Raw genomic sequence first — 20,001 nt, 5'->3', positions numbered from 1 at the left:
TCTGTTTTCAATTAGCCAGAGATTCCTGGTTGCTTGTTTCTACATAGGGTAAAAATTGTGTTATGCTTTAAGAAATCATAATTCAACAACCTCTTGCCCAAATAGCCCCAAATCTGGCACACAGCAAGAGCAGACTTTCTACTACATCCATGCCCAATTTGGTGCTGATCTGAGGTCTAGCTTCATGGTTATTTTTTTTTTTGTTTGGGTCACCCATATTTTTTTATTTGGCTTATGGAATGCATTCTGCTTCTGAGAGCAGAACTGTGCAGCCATAATGTAGAAACACACTGATTAATTTAATGGCCAGTGAAGTAAGGGGCTGTATCCAAGTTTGGGGACAAAATTGCAGGGCAGTCCATAGCATTCAAGTGGCTAAATTAATACCACACTGGGTTCATCCATGCAGGATGCTTGCAGCAACAATAAGGTAAGAAAAAGTAACATCTGAGTCTCAGGGTCAAAGCTTACAATCCTGCAACTGTAGCCTTTAGTAGAAACATGTGCTTCACCACTGAGACAGGGCAATTACGATGAAGGATAGGTAGATGGGAAGATGGATTATGGACAGAATATTAACTCCTATCCTTTGATAAGTGGAGATCAAATGTGGTAGAAATTACCCATATAAGTCAAGATACTTGAAACTTTGAGTTTCTTCATTAGAAAAGTGTCCTCCATGCTTTGTTGTATAATCATCCTCATCACACAAATTAGAGACCCATAGCTAGCAGTCTCCAAGTGAGGGCATAGCTGTGGGTATTTCATACGCTGACTAGGGAAATCTGAGAATTGTCATCCAAAAAAATGTAGTTTGCCGTAACTATGGTCTAGCCTCATTAAATGGTGGTACTGGGGTATGATATAGTTCAGATAACTTGTGCTTCTACTTCATGTTCTGTTGCAGACAAAAAGATGGATGAGAGGTCAGTGACCTGTTACATTCAAGTATTGTTCCTTTTAAGGGAATCACAAATGACCATTTCAGTTACTTTTGAGAAGTGGGAGGTAAAAGGTTGCTTTTTACAAATGTACAATCAATGCTAACTAATTACTTTGGGTGCTCAAAAATCATGATTAAAATAAACTAAAATAACTGTCTGTGTTCTGCATGCTTTTTACCTCTTACTTCTTTATTATTTGAGAAACCATACATTCACATTTGCACAGTTCTTAATTGTAGGTACTATAGTGCTTTACTTTGCAACATACTTTTAAAGGTACTCCATGTTTCCATAATTCCAACAAAACTGGTACCCTTCTCTTTTGCAAAGAGGCATTAACTGAAGTGTACTCTCAATAAGTAGTTGTGCTTTTTAAGAAAAAACTTCACCCACCACCTTGAGATTATGTTATAATCTTCTAAATGTACATGACCATAATCTCCTTTATTTGAAGGCAAGCTTCACTTTGAATTGAGAAACAGAAAGTAACACAAAGGCAAATCAATGGTTTACCTTTCTTGGGGGAATGCCATTGCACATATTTTCCATGGCAACCAAGCCTATTTCCCATCTCTCGTTCAATGTTTTCCTTCTTTTGTCTGGTCATTTCAAAATATAATAAATCACAAGGCTCACCAAGGCTAGAGCTGGATAATGGGGGATGCTTGATGTGCTGACATTTCACAACAACTAAATCTGGAAATTCAAAATGATATAATTAGAGTGGCCTGATTTTCATGATGCTGCTACAGCAGCATCACAAGTGTTTCTAGACTACATGATACTCATGTTATCCCAAGATCATGGGAGGGTGAACTGAGCAATGGGGCATTCCCTCCCCAGTTTAGGATGAGGCACCCCCTTGCACAGTCAATGAGCCACTACTGCCTAAGATATTTTGCTACAGTATTTGGAGCAAAAGACCTGGTCCTTAATTACTTTATTTTTTTCTTAAATAACACGTAATGTCAAATGTATGTGTGTGGGGTGGTGGTGGTATTTTTTAGTTTAAAAGTAGTAGGTTTGGGCCTTTGGATAACAAATGTGGTTTCAAGTATTATTTGTTTCTATGAAGAACCATGCAGGAATTAATAAATAACTTTATTTAAATATATGTATTTGCTTTCAACTTCCGCCTCTGTCCCTTCCATGCCAAGATGGTGTTACTGAATCACTTCTGGGCTGCACTTCTTAAGTTACTCTTCCTCTCTGCTGTCCTATCCCTCTCACTTCATTCCATATCTATTGCTCTGGGAACGGTTGATTGCCAAGAAGGCTCTGACTTTCCTAATCAATGTGGGGGGATACAAAAGTCTTATTCAGACGTTTTAGAAGTGTATGATGAGAATGTATTGGCCTTGCCTCCTGTTCCATCATTTCTATTCCAATGTCAAAGCATCTGCCTGAAGAGAAGCCCCTGCTAAGGCTCAACACAGAAAGTATAATGATTTAAAATAGGGCTTCTGGAGGGCATTTTAAAGCTCAGTTGATACAACCAGTTCTCTTCTTCAGACAGTTGCTTTATTTAATTTTATTTATTTATTTAAAGTATTTTACCCCTCCCCTTTCTCCTTGGAAATGATCCAAGGCATCAATCCCCTTTCACAAGGGCAATACCATGATTGTGCGTGGAGTTTAACCAAGGGTCAGCTGTAGGCAAAGCATGTGTAAAGGCACTGAGGTACAGCTCCACTCCAAAGATTAAAACATGATTTTGGATCTATTTTTCTGCACATATTGTGCTTCTCTATCCACATTTCAAAACCCAGGAAATGGCTCAATATAGCTTCACAATATTGTGAGCACAATGCCAGCAGAAAAAGGGATGCCAAACTTTATGTTGCAAATAGCAGCCTGAATGTTGATGACACCAATGTCAGCAGTCAAGATGGTCTGCAGGATATCTTTTGCTCATTACCATTCACAAAGAGACACCAAACAGGGGAAAATCCCAGAAGTTGGCTCCTTTTTTTTATCAGTTAACCACTTCTCCGCCAAATGCAAAGCAATTTCAGAGGGTTCCCTTTTTCTTTTTTCTTTTTTGTTTGTTTTTAAATAATTGAATATCAGCTCTCAGCACAGGGTCCTAAAGGATGATCTTGTCTGGTACTAGGAATGTGTTTTCTGCCATACAAAAATCTCTTTGAGATTTCTTTAGCCTTACCTAAACAACCCCCTCATTCTCTGTGAGGGGTACCACAACAGTCAATGAACAGTGTTTTGAAAGCCCCAAAAATAAAGAATCGAGGAGATCTTTGGGGAGGTTGAGTCACTCTGTCTTAATAGTATGGAGGCTCCTAAAGATGTCACAAGATGTCCTTGATGTGAGAAGTGAATGGGAAGTAATTGATACATTGGGAATTGCATGCACTAACAATTCATCTTCTCTTGCTGGGATGATGGCTGGCCTTCATTCAGCATGCAGCAACAAGTGCCTAACTGCTCAGCTCCAGACAAAAGGTGAGGGTGGGCAAAGGCCCACAACTGACAACAGTTAAAACATATCCTACACTGATTATCAGTGTGCTGAAGGCTGTAGGCATCATTAACTGAAGAAGCCTGACACAGTGACATCTTCTACTGAGCAACATGTATAGGCTCCAGCCATGTTTTCTGAAAGCATTCTCTTCATTTCTGATCAGAAAGAAACTTCTTCTCACCCATAATTGTTTGTATGTGATTTTATGCAAGTGTATGACTGTGTTTCTTGACATAACACAGATATGAATGACAGCATACCTCCCCCCCCCGTGATTTTGCACCTCTGTGTCATGAATCCTTTCTAGAATATGATCACTGTTCTATGCAACAGCAACGACCCTTATTTAATACACCTAAGAATATCATTACAAGAATGTGACCATCCCTTTTCTCCTGTAACCTTGGAAACCCTGAGCAATGCCTCCCTTGTGCCTTCCAGGTAACCTCAGTTTTATGTCACCCAAAAGGGAAGAAAGGGAGGGGAAAAAAGAGCTTCTGATGATGCATTGGACCACTAAAGTATTTTTAGCAAGCATTATTTCTGGATGCATGAAACTAATCAGCGCTCCATATACTGTAATCAGGACTCCATCTATCTCTTTAACTGAGGGCATAATCATCCATTTGTGAGCCATCTTTTTCTTTTGTTGAACTGTCAGGGCAATAGATAGCTGTAGTGAACTGAAACTGCCTCTCAGCCTCTCAACTCCATTTACTGAAAGTGAGCCTTATCTCGAGGGCACATATGCACTCTGCCAGAGAGCACTAGATTTAAACTTCATTACAATCCTTGCATATTAACTCTAAGGTGGTTACCATGATCTGACCTTAGCCAGAACATAGCTGACATTTTGCATTAGTTATGTAAACAAGCACACTTTATCTGCACAAAAACACTGGGTTCTTTGTGTTGTGAGGGAGACATGTGATTTGGGAGCATTATCTCTTTCTGGTTGTTGTTCTACTCTAGCATTGCCAGAAATGTCTCAGTGCCAAGGCATGAATGATGATGCTAAAAGATTTACTGTGCTTAATTACTCTATGACCAGCTGCTCCATCATTGCTTCTTTACGTTGGCAACTCCGCTTCCCTTGAATGGGTTCACAACAATTTTTTAATGTTGTTTGTTAATCACAATTTATCATGCACTAAACTAATCACCTGATCGTTCTTTTACAGTATGTTTTGTAGGCATCAGCCGTAAGGTTTGAATTCTTGTTTGGGTCCACCTCATTGGAGCTTGAATAATAGGAGCATAGCAAGCTGCCTCTCAGACCACCAGTCCATCTTGCTCAGTATTGTCAACAGTGATGGGCAGTGGTTCTCCAGAAACTGTGAGAGGGTTCTTTTGTATCCATATTCGGCAATGCCACGGGCTGCACATGGCACCTTTTGTATGCAAAACACATGTTGTAGCACTAGCCTATGCCCCTACCACAAAATCTGAAGGTTACAGTCCCACATTCTCTTGGTGCAAGGCCCTCATTCAGCATTATAACAAGAATGTGACCATCCTTTTATTCCTGTAATATTGACAACTGTTTTGTGCTTGAGACGTGGTAAACGGATGAAAACAGGAAGTCAGGTTCTCAGATTTCCCCTTGCTGTTTCCGAGTGGTAGTGAGTGCAGGAGGAGATCCTGTAAACCTCTTGAGTGCTGATATAGGCTGGCTTTTATAATGTAAAGCCTGGTGTCCTTTTTCCTGTTGGCATATTGGGAATGATATTGCAAGGTAATGACAAACCATTTTGAAATGTTGGCACAGAAGCACCATATCCCACATTTATAAATCAGAGGCAGAGTTTGAAGGACTGAACACATGCATTTTAGGCTTTAATTTTTCCATCCTCAGCTCCCAAATGAATATGAAACTAATTTTTTTTTTAAAAAAAATGGAAAACTTTAGGATTGATTCAAAAGACTAAAAAAAAAATTTAATTAAGGAAAATATGTCCCAATAAACACTGATGCATTTATGGAGTTGAACTATTCTTAGTACAGATTATTGTTTTGCATAAATCTTATCTTCACAAACTTCCATGAGTACATTGTGTTCCTGGTTATGATCTAACTCAATAGTTTCCAACCTGGAGACCTAAGACATTTTTGGACTCAAACTCCCAGAAGCCCTTGCCAGCACTGCTAGTGGTGAAGGCTTCTGGGAGTTGCAGTTCAACATCTGGGGACACAAAATTGGGAATCACCGATTTAATTGCCATCTGGCTTAGAGATAATTTTTAAAAAGCTATTCCCTTTGCCACTCCCCACCCAGAATTCTATTCTTTTAGATCATTCTCTAGCTTTCCTTTCCTTTCTAACATACAGCTTGGCTTGCTTGTATGAGTTGCTCTCAGGGCTTCTGTATGACCATGTTCTACATCTCTAACTGTGTCTATTGGCTGACAGGTAAATGTGAGGCCATCCTTTTTCCAGGCTACTGCAGAGAAAATAATGTATGCCATTATTACCCTGTTTCTTTTGGGTGCGACAGTCATGGGTGCTTTTCCCCTTAATGATTCATCAGCTTTACAAAACATTCCCAAGTTCACACAGGCATGCAAAGAGAAGAACATGCTGTCACTAGTAGCTCACTAAGCAGCTAACCAGGCATGAAAATGAAAACTTTCATGCATACATAAAAGAAGCAAAGGGGAAAAAAAAAAACCTTTCTGCACTTGAAATTGATGAAGTGCTCTCCTGGAGGATCTTCAGGCTTTACATAAATTGTCTGTCACCCAGGGCCTGTGTAAAATCGTGTCTCCTCTAGAGGACATTGAGGGCACCATTAATAATTCTCTTCTATATAAATATCTTTTAAACAGTTTGTGAGATCTGATGTGCTTCCAAACTAGGACTGAGAAGCAGGAAGGTAGAAGTATTATTGGGATGATAATAATACAATATTCATTAAAGTGTTTCCCCATTCTGTATTCCAAATAAGCAATTAAATTTTTTGCGTGCACTAAGTGCAAACTGGCTGATATCTCTTGAGCCAGCCACAAGGTATCAGCCAGCTGAAATGAACATTAGGGTACCATCAAAGAAGGCCCAAGGAAAAAGCCTGTTTCATCAAGCTGTCCTTGCTATGTACAGTCTTGTGAAAAAGGAAGTACACCCTCTTTGAATTCTATGGTTTTATGTATCAGGGCATAATCACAATCATCTGCTCCTCAGCAGGTCTGAAAATTAGGTAAATACAAGCCCAAATAATTATAAAATATATCAATCAACTCAAATAAGACAAAATCAAGAATTCAACAAAGCACAAGTGCAGTATTACAAGGGGGGAAATCTAAACTGGATACATAGGAAACATAAAGGAAAGACAAAATGAACAAGTTGAAACAAAAAAAGACTGATTTTTCATTGTGCAGAATCATAACTTGGGTATCTCAATAAACAGTCTCACAGCTAGCTCTGTCTCATTCTTTTAAAGCATGGCAGCAGCAAAGGCTGTACAAACCCTACTGTACTCAAGCAATGTGTTTCCAGTATCCAATCCTAGCCAAATGTCAAGTGAATGTAAGCAAATTTCATTGGGACTGAATTTTTAAGCAAATTCTTCCTTCCTGGACAAATATGCAGATTGGATAACATGCCTTTATGAACTGTGCTCTGAATTCTGCAATAAAATACATGTATTGGGGAATGTTACATGGAAGCCTGTTTCATTTGGGAGCATTTAGTTCTACTGCATACAATAAGGAAAACTTAAATTAAAAATAAACACACGTGTTCAGGATTTTTTTAAAAAAAAACCATTGGCTAATTTGGAAATTGGACGGAAAATGTTTTGTGACTGAATGATCAGTGTATCTAGAAATTGTGGAAGTTGTCAAAAACAGGCTCAGTGTGTCACACACCATACATCACATATCTTTGGCATAATCTTCTGTAATTTGGGGTAGCAGAACCAATATGCCTTGAAGTTTCAAACTGGACTATAAGCTGTGGCATCCCTGAAAAGGGTGTGAGGATGCCATATAGAAGGATTACATCTCATTCCTTCCAGTTTCTGCTGACTTACCAATAATTGTGAAGATGAGCTCACACATGCTGACATTGCCCAGTAAGTACAGCTGTGAGCATGAGCTCAACTGTAAGTATGAGTTCCCCAGATGAACTCCTTCCTTTAAAGTTAGTTTCTCAAGTGATTACATGGTGGCTGTTTCATACAGGCAAGCTAAGTCATCATTGGACAGTACAATCAATGAGTGAAGAATAAGCCCATACAAATAAGTCCTGCAACACTTTTATTTCAGCCATGAGACTAAAAATGTCATTGACCACAAACAGACAAGATTACTAAATGCAGGGTTATGTCTAGTCATCATGACCTGTACTGTATGGGTATTGAATCTGCTCTTATAAGTTTCCCAGCTCTCAAGATAAGATGGGATGGGACAGGGACGGCTGTGAAGGGAGCAGTTATTTGAAGTACCAGCAGTATCCATTCCCCTAGTGGTGGGAAGATACGATTAGATACAAATTGTTGTGAAATGTGGCATAACAGTTATGAATTTCTATGGAAACTTTAGAGCTGTTTACTGATGATAGAATTTTAAGCTGATTGTTGATCTACCTTTTACTATTGTATTGGCCACATTCAAATAAATCAGCACATAACCATGGCCTTGGTATACCTGTCTTAAAGTGAAGGGTAGAACAGCTGATATAAAACAAACAAGCAAACAAACATAAACATCTGTTGTTCTTAGAAGAGGCAATGTTAAATATTTTCTCTCACCCATTTTGTCACAGCAGTACAGCAGAATCAAAACTGACTCAAAGAAAAAGTAACGTACTTGTGATCTTACTTCTTCCAGTACAGCATTGACTATCATTTGTCAACAAAGATTAACTACAGCTTTAGCTGGTTAATTTTCTGATTAAAACCTTCAGACTTAATTCAACCTTTTAATGACAGAAAGAGGAACAGAAAAGTATAAGAAATATTTGTGTAAATGGTTTAAGTATAAAATCCTGCAATATTATATTAAAAGTAATGTCTGAGTTGCTGTAAAGCTAAACCAGAAAGAGAAAGCATAATGGAGAGAAAAAGGAACCCAATAAGAACCCACTAATCCTTTTTAAATGATGCATTGCTGATTTGAGTACCATGTCACATACCTGGCTTCATTTAACAATCTTGCTAGGAAAGTAGCCTGGAGCAGAAACAATGGAGGAAGAATTCAGAAATGCTATTAGCCCAATCACTATTTCCATAGCCTCCGGCTACTAGACATAAACCACCTTTAGTTATTTTTAGAAATCCACCCATGTGACAATGAACTTGCTAGACACCCTGTCTACTTTAGTGGTTTTGGATAAGCTATTATTCCATAGGAAGCATTCCAGTTCGTTGCTGTTTGTTTTATTCTATCTCATTAATCTTTTGAGCACTGTTGTCTAATATTTGTACTGTGAACAGTGCCTGAAGGTCTTAACCAAGATTATAGTTCCATTATGCTAAATTCTGTGTAAATGCACAGTTAATAGGGAGTCAATGTTGCAAATGTCTAATGCTCACAACAAGAATGAGAAATGGGAAACCAGAAAGAGTGACAAAACTAAGTGGTTTTCCAGAGGTCAAAGTGCCGAGCAGTGGCAGAAACATAATTCATCACCCCTGAGCCTACCACCTTATGCTTTCAGGGCACATGAGCCACCTTTAGATCCAATACATTCTGACAGCTGTATTCACAATTCAATGCTTGGGTAAGATTTGCTCCAATAAGTTATAGAGGAGCAATATTTGTCTTTGGTAGTGTCCAGGACAAACTGGAAAACAAAAAGGAATTAAAAGTTCAAATGATAATTCCTTGCATGGATGCAGAAGTAATAGTCAGCCACAGTGAACACAGTTTGTCCTGCACAAGTATCACTGATACGAATGGTAGCTGAACAATAGGACCACGCAATCTCCCTGCACATTTCAGTGGGTCCAGTGTGGACAAAGCTGGCACAAGTGAATGTGTTCACACACATAAGCATATGCAACCTGGACTGATGACTGTATAGTATGTTACTTATACATTGATGAAAAAAACAGCCTTAGCATCACAATCTGAGAACCATAGGCTAGTTTATGAGTCATAAAGCAGGCTGCTGACAAACTCAGCAGTTGTCTGCCAACATTTGACCACTTATTTGGCCTTACTCCAGTGTTTGACACCTGAGGTTGCTGCCTCGCTCACCTAATGGTAGATTTAGCCTTGAATGAGGCAGCTGCTCTCAGAACATGGTCATCCTCTTGCACAGTTCCTGTTTGTTTTGGGTGAATTTACAGAAGCAAGTTTCACACTAGACTGTGGCATTTTGGTACTGGGTTAGTAATTGTTTCAGATCTCCTGAATTCTACGACTAACTCCCTTGCCCCATTTTTCAAATTATACCTCTGGAATATATAGAAAAGGAATTTGCTTCTGTTGTCCAGGTACATGACACTTCTTGTCCTTTCACCAGCTGGTCATGTGAGTCCACCACCATTTTATAGGATCCAGCCTTCAGAATTCATTAGCAAATGTTCCTATTTTGGGAAACAAAAGGTATCACCTTAATCCAAAGGTGGATAGCTGAGGCCCTCCAAATGTCTTTGAACCATACCTCCCATAATCCCTCCTTGCTGGCTCTATTGACTGGAATTGCACAAAGTTGTAGGCTGCAAATATCTGGAAGGCCACATGTAACTTAACACCACCATCCTCATCTCAGACAACCATTGCTCCAGGGCTCAGCCTACCAATATGCAAAGTATGGGAATTCCCTCCGAGATTTGTGCCGCTGACATGCTTGATATTTCATAAACTGGGTGGCTGACTGACTGCTAGCCCATGATTGCCACTGCTGAAGAAAAATTCAACTCCCAGTACAGCCAGCTTTTCTATGCAGAGAGGGAGGGGTGCTCTCTTTTTCTTTGCCTCAGGAAGCAGAATATCTTGAGCTGGCCCTGGTTCGCTCACACTTCTCTTTTATCCTGGCCTCTCTTTTCTTCTTCTCCATTTCATTTCTGGCTTCCTCCTTTCTCAGAAATTAGACTATAGATTGCAAACACCTCACAGTTCTAGTTACACTAGCATGCATACCCACAAGACAGTGAGCATGTGGACCAGCACAAAACAGTTCAATATGATTTCTGTTCTCTCACATTTTCTGATATATCTGTAGCCACGGGCAAAATGCATCTGTTGTAATTCTACTAAGCAGCTTGGATGGATGGAAAAGCTTACTAAGCACACAATAACCTTCTGCACTCAGCCCTTTTATGTGAACATTTTAAAAAAATAAATAATTACCTCTGACGACAAAAATATTTCCAGAAATAACAATAATATTTATTAAACCTGTGGGTATTCCCTCCCCCCATTATATTCTCATTTATTCTCATAAGATACAATATATGACTTGGTGAACTTCTTAAATTTTCCCTTCCTCCTAGGGGATTAAATAAATCCCCTAAATCCTTCAGCTACAAGCTAAAATGCACCAATTATTATCCTGTCATAAAGTTCTGATTGTCTTTACTGGTTCTCTGATTCAGCATTTGTGTTACCAAAATAAATTCTCTTCCTCTGTGCTTTTAGTCCCTGCACTGTGCACAGCACTGCCACTGATAAGTATTCAGAAACCTCAGCAGGCCTAGAATAGCCAGACTGAATGATTTGTGAAAGCACATGAGTCCATAGATATGATAGCTTTCCTGTCTGCAAAATGCCAGTGGTGACCTAGAAAGCCCTCTTCAACTTATGACCATGGTATTATAAAGACTGAACCAGCCTCTCATAATACTCTTTGGTACAATATTCTAATCTGATTACAGATTGCATTGGTGTGAATATATACATGGACCTGCCCAAACTGTCTGTTTTGGTGTAGGCTGGATGAGGCTACAGAGGGTCAGTTGAGGTCAGGGGGAGAAGCGATGTGCCATTTGGCACCTCCTCGCATCCAACTTGCATATCAGTCTTTGACTCATTGCACTGTCAATTAAACAATTCTGCTGGTCATCTGCAGAAGGTAAAGGGAAGTAAAATTATGTTTCACATCCCTACATCATCGCTGATGCTATGAATCACTTCAATTAATTATTTAAAAAATATGTATTGCGAATCAAAAAGTCCACAGCTGTGGTTTTGATTGGCAATACACAGACAGGCAAATAATATATATTTTAATTTAAATGGAGTGATTCATCACATCAGCGACAATCTAGCAGATGCATTAAAAATAATTTCACTTCCTCTCACCCTCCACAGATGATCAGTGGAAGTGTTCAATTCCTGGACATAAACCACTCCAGAATACTAAAAATGGAACTGCAAGGCTCTAGTTTAATCCAAGCTGCCACAGTCTCTGGGAATGGACTCAACCGGAGCCCTACAACCTGCACCGAAATAGTAGAACCCCCTGATAGGAGTTCAAAAAGATGCAACACATGGGACAGGATACTATTCTTTGGATCTGCATCCTATTATGCACAAGCTGTCTGAAGGTGCCAGAGAAAGCAGAGTCAGATGTCAACCAATCAGAAGTTCTTAACTGAATCTTGAAAGATAATGGATAGTTCCATACCAATCAAAGGATCACAAGTTATCAAGGCAAAGTTATTTTAGGAAGAATGGAAAAGAGCAATAAATGATGAGAAAATACCTATTTGACTTTGCATTGAGTATAAACATGGTCCTCCACCATCTAATATTTTAAAGAGCTTCATCGTAATACAGTGGGGTCTCGACTTACAAACTTAATCCGTATTGGAAGGCAGTTCTCAGGTTGAAAAGTTCTTAAGTCGAATCTGCATTTCCCATAGGAATCCATTGAAAACCATTTAATCCGTATCTGCTCTTTTTGTCCATAGAAACTAATGGGAAGCTGCTATTCCGCCTTCTGCCACTAGAGGGGGATATTTTTTCTTTTTTTCTTTGCCTAAGATGACTTAGCTTTAAAAAAAGGGGGGGGAAAAAGACTTCGTAACTCGAATCTAAGTTCATAAGTCGAGTCCATATATTCCTATGAGAGCGGTTCGTAAATCGAAATGTGCGTATGTCGAGCCGTTCGTAAGTCGAGACCCCACTGTAATGCCATCTCAAAGGACTGCAAAGAAAGTAGTAGTGGGTAGAACAAAGAGAAGACTGGAGGAAGAACCTTAAGGAATAACGTGGCACTCCATGCTTCTCTTGCCATTGCCAGTGAGAGGAATACTTGCCAGGAGGTGCCCTTCCTCTCCGGTTTGGTGGAGGGAAAGACTTCTGCCACTCTTAACGTCATCCCACCTTTCTGTAGTCTCAGCTCTGCAACTAATTTCAGTGCTTCAGACCAGGCTTGGGACTAGAATACTCCCCTATGAACCTCCCTGTTTATATTAAGAACTTCAGGTTAAGCCACTTCTTATTTATCTTCTAAATGGCTACCTAGAAACAAAGCCTTGTCATTGGCAGTATCCCAGCTTGAGATGCCCTCTTTAAAATATTGAAATTTTGTGTGTTTAAGAGAGTTATAAAAATTAAAGGGGGTGCAGAAAAAATTCTACCAAGTGGAAAGTGGTTTTAACATTTGTGGCTTGAAAAAATAGTTTGCATAAGTCATTGCAAAACAATTAGCCAGCTCTGGCAGAGCAACTAAATGAATATTTATCATGAGTAACAGGTAAATAAATGAAAAAGAGTTTTTTGAAACCCTATAGTACCATCTTTTGGAAAATGTAAATCCATGAAATATAGGCTTTAAGGTTACTACATTAGTGCCAAACTACATAGTAAAGCTGGCAGGTAGACACATCCTGGTGTAGCAAGAAGTACACAGAATGTAGGTGCTTACCAAAACTTGTGCATGTGCAAAGTCTGTGGATTTTTATATCACATTAGCACATCCTGGTGTGAGATATTATTGTAAAATCTGGATGAGCAGAAATAAATTGTTTATGGTTAGTGAAGAACAAATAAAAATAATTGAGAACAAATAGCCAAGTTAAGGAGTAAAAAACGATGCCAGGCAAAAATCACTAGAGGGGAGGAAAAGATAAAACAGCTCAGAAAAAAAAGACATAGAAGTCATGGATTTTCCTCAATAGATTTTTAACTGGTAGAGGGGTGAGCATTTAGAACTATTTTGTGTATGTGTGTCGTAATATGCTTATTTTCTTTAATAACTTTTTACATTTAAAATCTTTGGTATTTTTAATATGCTTTTTAAAGTACAGTACTGCTAAAGAGTACTTAAAGTTGGAATGCTTTTATTTTTCACTGATGTCTTCTAGAGATGGATTTTGTGCCTTTATAGGCTATTAAGCTCTTGTATTTTTAGAATATAATTAAAAATTTCTCACTGTTCTTTTTTACTCTTAAAAGATATGCTCCTATATTTTATATTCAAATATGTTCAGACTAATTTAAGTTTTAACACTCTTTTACAAGTTGCAAGGAAGTTTTTTAAAATAATTTGTGCCTTCATAGCTGTAAGACGTCTGTATTTTACAACAACCCTGAAGTATGTCATACATATGGAACACAGAAGCAATGTATATAAATAAAGCTTATAGAGTTAGACAAGATGTTGCCTGAGATTGTTACAACAATATAAAGACATATTTTAATACTCAGTTGGGTGTTAATTTGATTGTCAAAAATTGTTTGGTTTTATTCTAGCATTAGCCCTTTACTGGGGAAAATGCAGGCTGTGAAGAACACAGTCTTCTGATTTTTCCCTGGAGGTCTATGAAATTTTTGTAGGACTCTTAGGGAGGGTTCAGGCATTAGCCTGATTTTATTCTATAAGACTTTTGATGTCATAAAACAGGGAAATACTTTCAACTATTATTTTCTCTGCCATTTCATACTTTTTGTGCTTTGAGGGGATGAACAGCTATTTTATATCTCTGTATTATTTAAGTATTTGTTTAACCTGGTGTTCTAGGACTGCAAGTCCCATCATTCATGACTGCTGGCCATGCTGGCTTATGGCAATGAGACCTCAATATCTGGAGAGCCATAAGATTCTCAGTCTTGGATTAAGAATGGATTTGCCCAGGCCCCTAGGCGAGGAATGGCTCTTTATGTCTTTAAAACAAGAGGCCAAAGAACATAATTTGAAGCATCTTTCTGGATTATTTTCAAGAACAGCGACCAACTTTAAAACAAGATGCACACACTTGTTGAAGTGCATGTTTTCGTGACTTAAAATGAATGATTTAAATAGGAGAGGGGAGTGAAATCACTCATCCTGTGCTATTGACTGTAACCCAAGTATTGCACTGTAACTGTCTCTGTTTCTTTTTAAACACTTCACCAGAATTGCTGCTGGCAGGCAGTGCAAAATTTTCAGCCACTTACTGTAACAGTAGGTTGGGTTTCTGCCATGTTAGCCATCTTCTGTCAGTAAGAAATGGAGTGTGACGTTTCTAAGTTAAAGAGAATCTGGTCCCAAAAATATGTGTAATCTAAGTTTCAACAGAATTTTTCATTCTCTGAGACTTTCCAAGCCTCGCCAGGCTGAGACTTCATCCTACATCACTGAGCTTTCCCGATTTCCCTCAAAAATTAGATACTGGTCTTGTTCCTCCCCACCCCCGAAATGTTCTACAGAGGGCTCAATTAAATTCTGTGCCGCTGAATGCCCTTTCCAGCGAATCTTGTGCAGAAAAGATCTCATACTGTACTAGAATGGTAACAGTCCTTCACAGTTTGGTGTTTCTTGTGCCCTTCCCACATGAAACCTGTGCAGGAAATATGTTGTTCTGTGCAGGAATTTGTTCCAGAAAAAATGAGCTACCAAGAAACCCCATTAAATTTCCTATGAGATTTCTCAAGAGTAGAGCAGGGGGGAGACCAAGTTGCCCATCCATCTTTTGGTAGACATAGTACTTTACTGGCCCACATTTTTGATCATGAAACCACAGTGGTATTAAGACTGTAGGTCCAGTTAACTTGCTCGGCTGGATCAACAATAGCAATTAATTAACTGGCTGCCTCCCTGCAGCTGTACCAACATTGCTATGTAAGCTCAGGTGAAGAAGTACCTAAAATAAATAAATAAATAAAAGAAAGCCATAGTGAGAATGAGGGGAAAATCAATGTCTGACAAACTGAAACAGACAAACCTGACAATTAAAAAGGACATAAGACTTGTTATTTTAGAATTTCCAAAAAGAGCATTACAATCAACAGGAAGTAAACGAAAATTAAAACCTAATAAAACCAGGAGGCCTTGACAGACATTGTTTAAGTGATGCTCTCTTCTGTTACAAGCAATTGTCACTGAGATAAAAACGGTAGCGCTGAATCAAACTTGGAACAAAAATGAAGAACACTGAAAGCAATTATCTTCCAAGGAGAAAGATATGGAAACAACATGGATGGTGTCCAGGTACTGAGAAGGACTAGCGGAATCTGACCAAATGTTCTTGGCTGATTTGGAAGGTTATTGTTTCAGTAGGATCTGAAAAAGTTTCACAGTATTTTTAATCTTAGGTAATACTGTAGGCTTACCAGAGCACAGCTGAAGACAGTTGTTTGGGATCTAAAAGTACAGCAGATGTGACAAGTTAAGAAAGTCAAAGGACAAAATAAGACTTCTTTTGTCATTGCAGTTTCTCAAGCATCTGAAAGCTTTTCCAGGCTCATGTCAGCCTGGCAGAGGTAGTAGTGGAATTTCAGCAGTGTAGACATAAGAAATACAGAGATTTCTGGGGAGATCATCTCAGATTGGAACTGTTTTATCTCAAAACTAAAAAATCTCTCTTTTTTCCTTTTCTATTATTTTCCTCTATTTCTTTGCATTGTTCATTTAAGAAGGCCCTCTTGTCTCTCCTTGCTATTCTTTGGAAGTCTGCATTCAATTTTCTGTAACTTTCCCTATCTCCCTTGCATTTGGTTTCCCTTCTCTTCTCTGCTATTTGTAAGGCCTCCTTGGACAGCCACTTTGCTTTCTTGCATTTCCTTTTCTTTGGGATGGTTTTTGTTGCTGCCTCCTGTACAATGTTATGAGTGTCTATCCAAAATTCTTCAGGTACTCTGTCCACCAAGTTGAGTTCCTTAAATCTGTTTTTCACTTCTACTGTGTATTCATAAGGGATTTGGTTTAGTTTATACCTAACTTGCCCAGTAGTTTTTCCTGCATTCTTCAGTTTAAGCTTTAATTTTGCTATGAGAAGCTGATGATCAGAGCCACAATCAGCTCCAGGTCTTGTTTTTTCTCACTGTATAGAACTTCTCCATCTTTGGCTGCAGAGAATATAATTAATCTAATTTCAGTATTGCCCATCTGGTGATATCCATGTGTAGAGTTGCCTCTTGTGTTGTTGGAAAAGAGTGTTTGTGATGACCAGCTTGTTCTCTTGACAAAACTCTATTAGCCTTTGCCGTGCTTTGTTTTGAACTCCAAGGCCAAACTTTCCTGTTGTTCCTTTTATCTCTTGACTCCCTACTTTAGCATTCCAATCCCCTAGAATGAGAAGAACATCTTCCTTTGGTGTCAGTTCTAGAAGGTGTTGTAAATCTTCATAAAATTGATCAGTTTCAGTCTCCTCATCATTGGTGGTTGGTGCATAAACTTGGATTACTGTGATATTGAAAGGTCTGCCTTGGATTCGTATTGAAATCATTCTATCATTTTTGAGATTATATCCCATTACAGCTTTTCCCACTCGTTTGTTGGCTATGAGGGCTACTCCATTCCTTCTATGGGCTTCTTGCTCATAATAGTAGATATGGTAATCATCTGAATTGAATTCACCCATTCCTGTCAATTTCAGTTCACTGATGCCCAGGATGTCAATGTTTATTCTTGCCATCCTCTCTTTAACCACATCTAGCTTCCCAAGGTTCATAGATCCTGGGAGGAAGGCCTCAACTGAAAGGCTTCAAGGCTGAGCTAGGCCTAGTTCTGCCCAAGCATCCTGTTTCTGCCCCACTGCTACCTGAGAGCCCTTTCTCCCAGGTGAGCCACATATAGATGTCTGTCAGGTAAAGCTCCCCGAATGGAGAACTGTGGGATTTCTACTCCAGAAAATCCCATCCCTGACAGATTGAATACCTGGAGACAGCAAAGAGTTAATCACTGCCTGGACTTTATCTACAGTGCATGCTATAAAAGTTAGAGTTGTAGCACTTTAACATCCCTGAGGTTCCCTGAAGAATTCTACCCAGAATGTATAATTTGTTCAGGAGAAGACCAACATAATAGAAATATTTGGTTCTCAGCACATTTTTCAGCCATGATCTTCTGAGCTGTCTTTACAATTCAAGTGACAAATGTGCATACCAGCAAATCAAATCCTAGTTTAAACTGATGAGATTCCTTCTTTGCTTGAAACTTCCTTGTGGCTGATGCTATCTGTTCCTCACCTATCCCCAGTCCAATGCTAATGTAGTGGCTGAGGCGGCAATCCTATTGCTGAAATCCTGTTGCTTAGCACAGTAAATTGCAACTCGTCGTTGTCATTTAGTTGTTTAGTCGTGTCCAACTCTTTGTCACCCCATGGACCAGAGCACGCCAGGCCCTCCTGTCTTCCACCTCCTCCCGGAGTTGTGTCAAATTCATGTTGGTTGCTTCACAGACACTGTCCATCCATCTTGTCCTAACATCACTTTCCTAACATCAAGGCCTTTTCCAAGGAGTCTTCTCTTCTCATGAGATGGCCAAAGTACTGGAGCCTCAGCTTCAGGATCTGTCCTTCCAGTGAACACTCAGGGTTGATTTCCTTTAGAATTGATAGGTTTGTTCTCCTTGCAGTCCAGGGGACTCTCAAGAGCCCCCTCCAGCACCACAATTCAAAGGCATCAATTCTTCGGTGGTCTGCTTTCACCCTCATTACAAGGTTCTTTAATTCCTCCTCACTTTCTGCCATCAGAGTGGTATCATCTGCATATCGGAGGTTGTTGATATTTCTTCCGGCAATCTTAATTCCGGCTTGGGATTCCTCCAGTCCAGTCTTCTGTATGATGTATTCTGCATATAAGTTAAATAAGCAGGGAGACAATATACAGCCTTGTCGTACTCCTTTCCCAATTTTGAACCAATCAGTTGTTCCATATCCAGTTCTAACTGTTGCTTCCTGTCCCACATACAGGTTTCTCAGGAGATAGATAAGGTGGTCAGGCACTCCCATTTCTTTAAGGACTTGCCATAGTTTGTTGTGGTCCACACAGTCAAAGGCTTTTGCATAGTCAATGACGCAGAAGTAGATATTTTTCTGGAACTCTCTGGCTTTCTCCATAATCCAGCGCATGTTAGCAATTTGGTCTCTAGTTCCTCTGCCTCTTTGAAATCCAGCTTGTATTGCAACTACAGTACGCTTATTAAATCAGTAGGGATTGATGAGTGAATTCCTTTGCACATTTGATTGATTAAATGGCGACTTACTTCACTAAGCAATGGGCTTTCAGCCCATGTGTGCTTTCTGGAGAGGAGCAAGTTTCACAGAGCCTGGTGAAGCTTATCTCTGAGTAAACTTTCCCAGACTTGTACTTTGTGTGTTTCTTCCCCCACCCCGAAGGCTAAAGCAGGAGACAGAGGGAGTGGGTTAGCAGGCTAGGAAGGGTATAACTGGCAGATTGTTTGGCTCAGCTGCTAGTTATACTATAAAATGGTATTCAGCACAGTGTATCACCCAAACCTTAACCCAAGACATTGAGATAGACACAAGGAAGTTTTCTTTTTCTGCTAAAGTTCCCAGAATCCCACAATACCCCTGTGGGATTACAGTCACTGTAGTCCACAAAGCAAGAATTTCCCATCATTTCTTTTCAAAGGTGAAATAGCAAGGCTCTTTTCCTGCAGTCACAAGTGCAGAATATTCAAAGTTGATTAGTCAGGTTACTTTGGCACTTGGGAAAGAATGTTGTTGGGTTGGAAGTAATTCAAAATTTCCAGGTCTCCATGCAAGAAGAAATGCACCTTGCTTCGAGACATCATACATTGCCAAGGCTTATGAGATGCTTTGGAGAAATCTTTGGCACATATTAAAGAAAGAAAAGAATTTGAGGTCTAAACAGATCTTGTCTCTTTATGGAAGGATGATTATGACAAAATGATTCAAGGCAGGGAACAGTTGGAAGAGAATGAAGAAGAGTGTTAAAAGCCCTAGTATTATCAAAAGGCAACTATACAAGCATAGTGTTTGTGGAAACAGAGATTTGGGGTGGACTGGGGCACTAGTAATTGAAAAGCAAGACTTATAACATGTGGGTAAAGGATTCCATTCAGGCTGGAAAAAACAGTTGGACACCATTTTTGTCATCATAGAGTGATGCCTCTGCCATTGTTCCTCAGACTACTTAGCAAAAACAGTAGTGCTTCATGGATCAAGGAACCTGAAGATCACAGCCTAAATGAGATTAGGTGACAACATTTGTAGAGTGTCCACCTCACTGAATAAGAGCTGCTTTTGATTTTGTATCTGTCTCACCCAAAAGTGATCTGCATGTGAACCTGTCTCGGTAGCTTAAACTGAGTATACTCAACCTCCATCTGTTTGTTAGACAATGGATTTCATCTGCTCCAAGTGAATTGGTTCCTGTGCTTTTTAAAATCTGCCTGAGAGAAAGAAATACAAGGTTAGCTGATCATTTTTGTTTTCTT

The 20,001-nt window shown here is 39.3% G+C and overlaps 1 protein-coding gene and 1 long non-coding RNA gene across 2 annotated transcripts in view; one reads left to right on the top strand and one right to left on the bottom strand.

Moving 5' to 3' along the window:
• KCND2 (potassium voltage-gated channel subfamily D member 2) overlaps nucleotides 1-20,001 on the top strand; it is a 342,348-nt gene that overhangs the window by 286,427 nt on the left and 35,920 nt on the right. The gene's annotated exons all lie outside the window — the stretch shown is intronic.
• The window catches only part of LOC144583252 (uncharacterized), a 40,362-nt gene continuing 29,331 nt past the window's right edge, over nucleotides 8,971-20,001 (bottom strand). The window contains exon 2 of the long non-coding RNA XR_013536950.1: nucleotides 8,971-20,001. This exon is cut by the window's right edge and continues 25,966 nt beyond it. This is a non-coding gene — a long non-coding RNA (uncharacterized LOC144583252).

Source organism: Pogona vitticeps, chromosome 5 (assembly GCF_051106095.1).
Source record: "Pogona vitticeps strain Pit_001003342236 chromosome 5, PviZW2.1, whole genome shotgun sequence".
NCBI classification, from domain to species: Eukaryota; Metazoa; Chordata; class Lepidosauria; order Squamata; family Agamidae; genus Pogona; species Pogona vitticeps.
The sequence above is the reverse complement of the archived record's forward strand: the minus strand, read 5'-3'. Positions and strand labels throughout refer to the sequence as shown.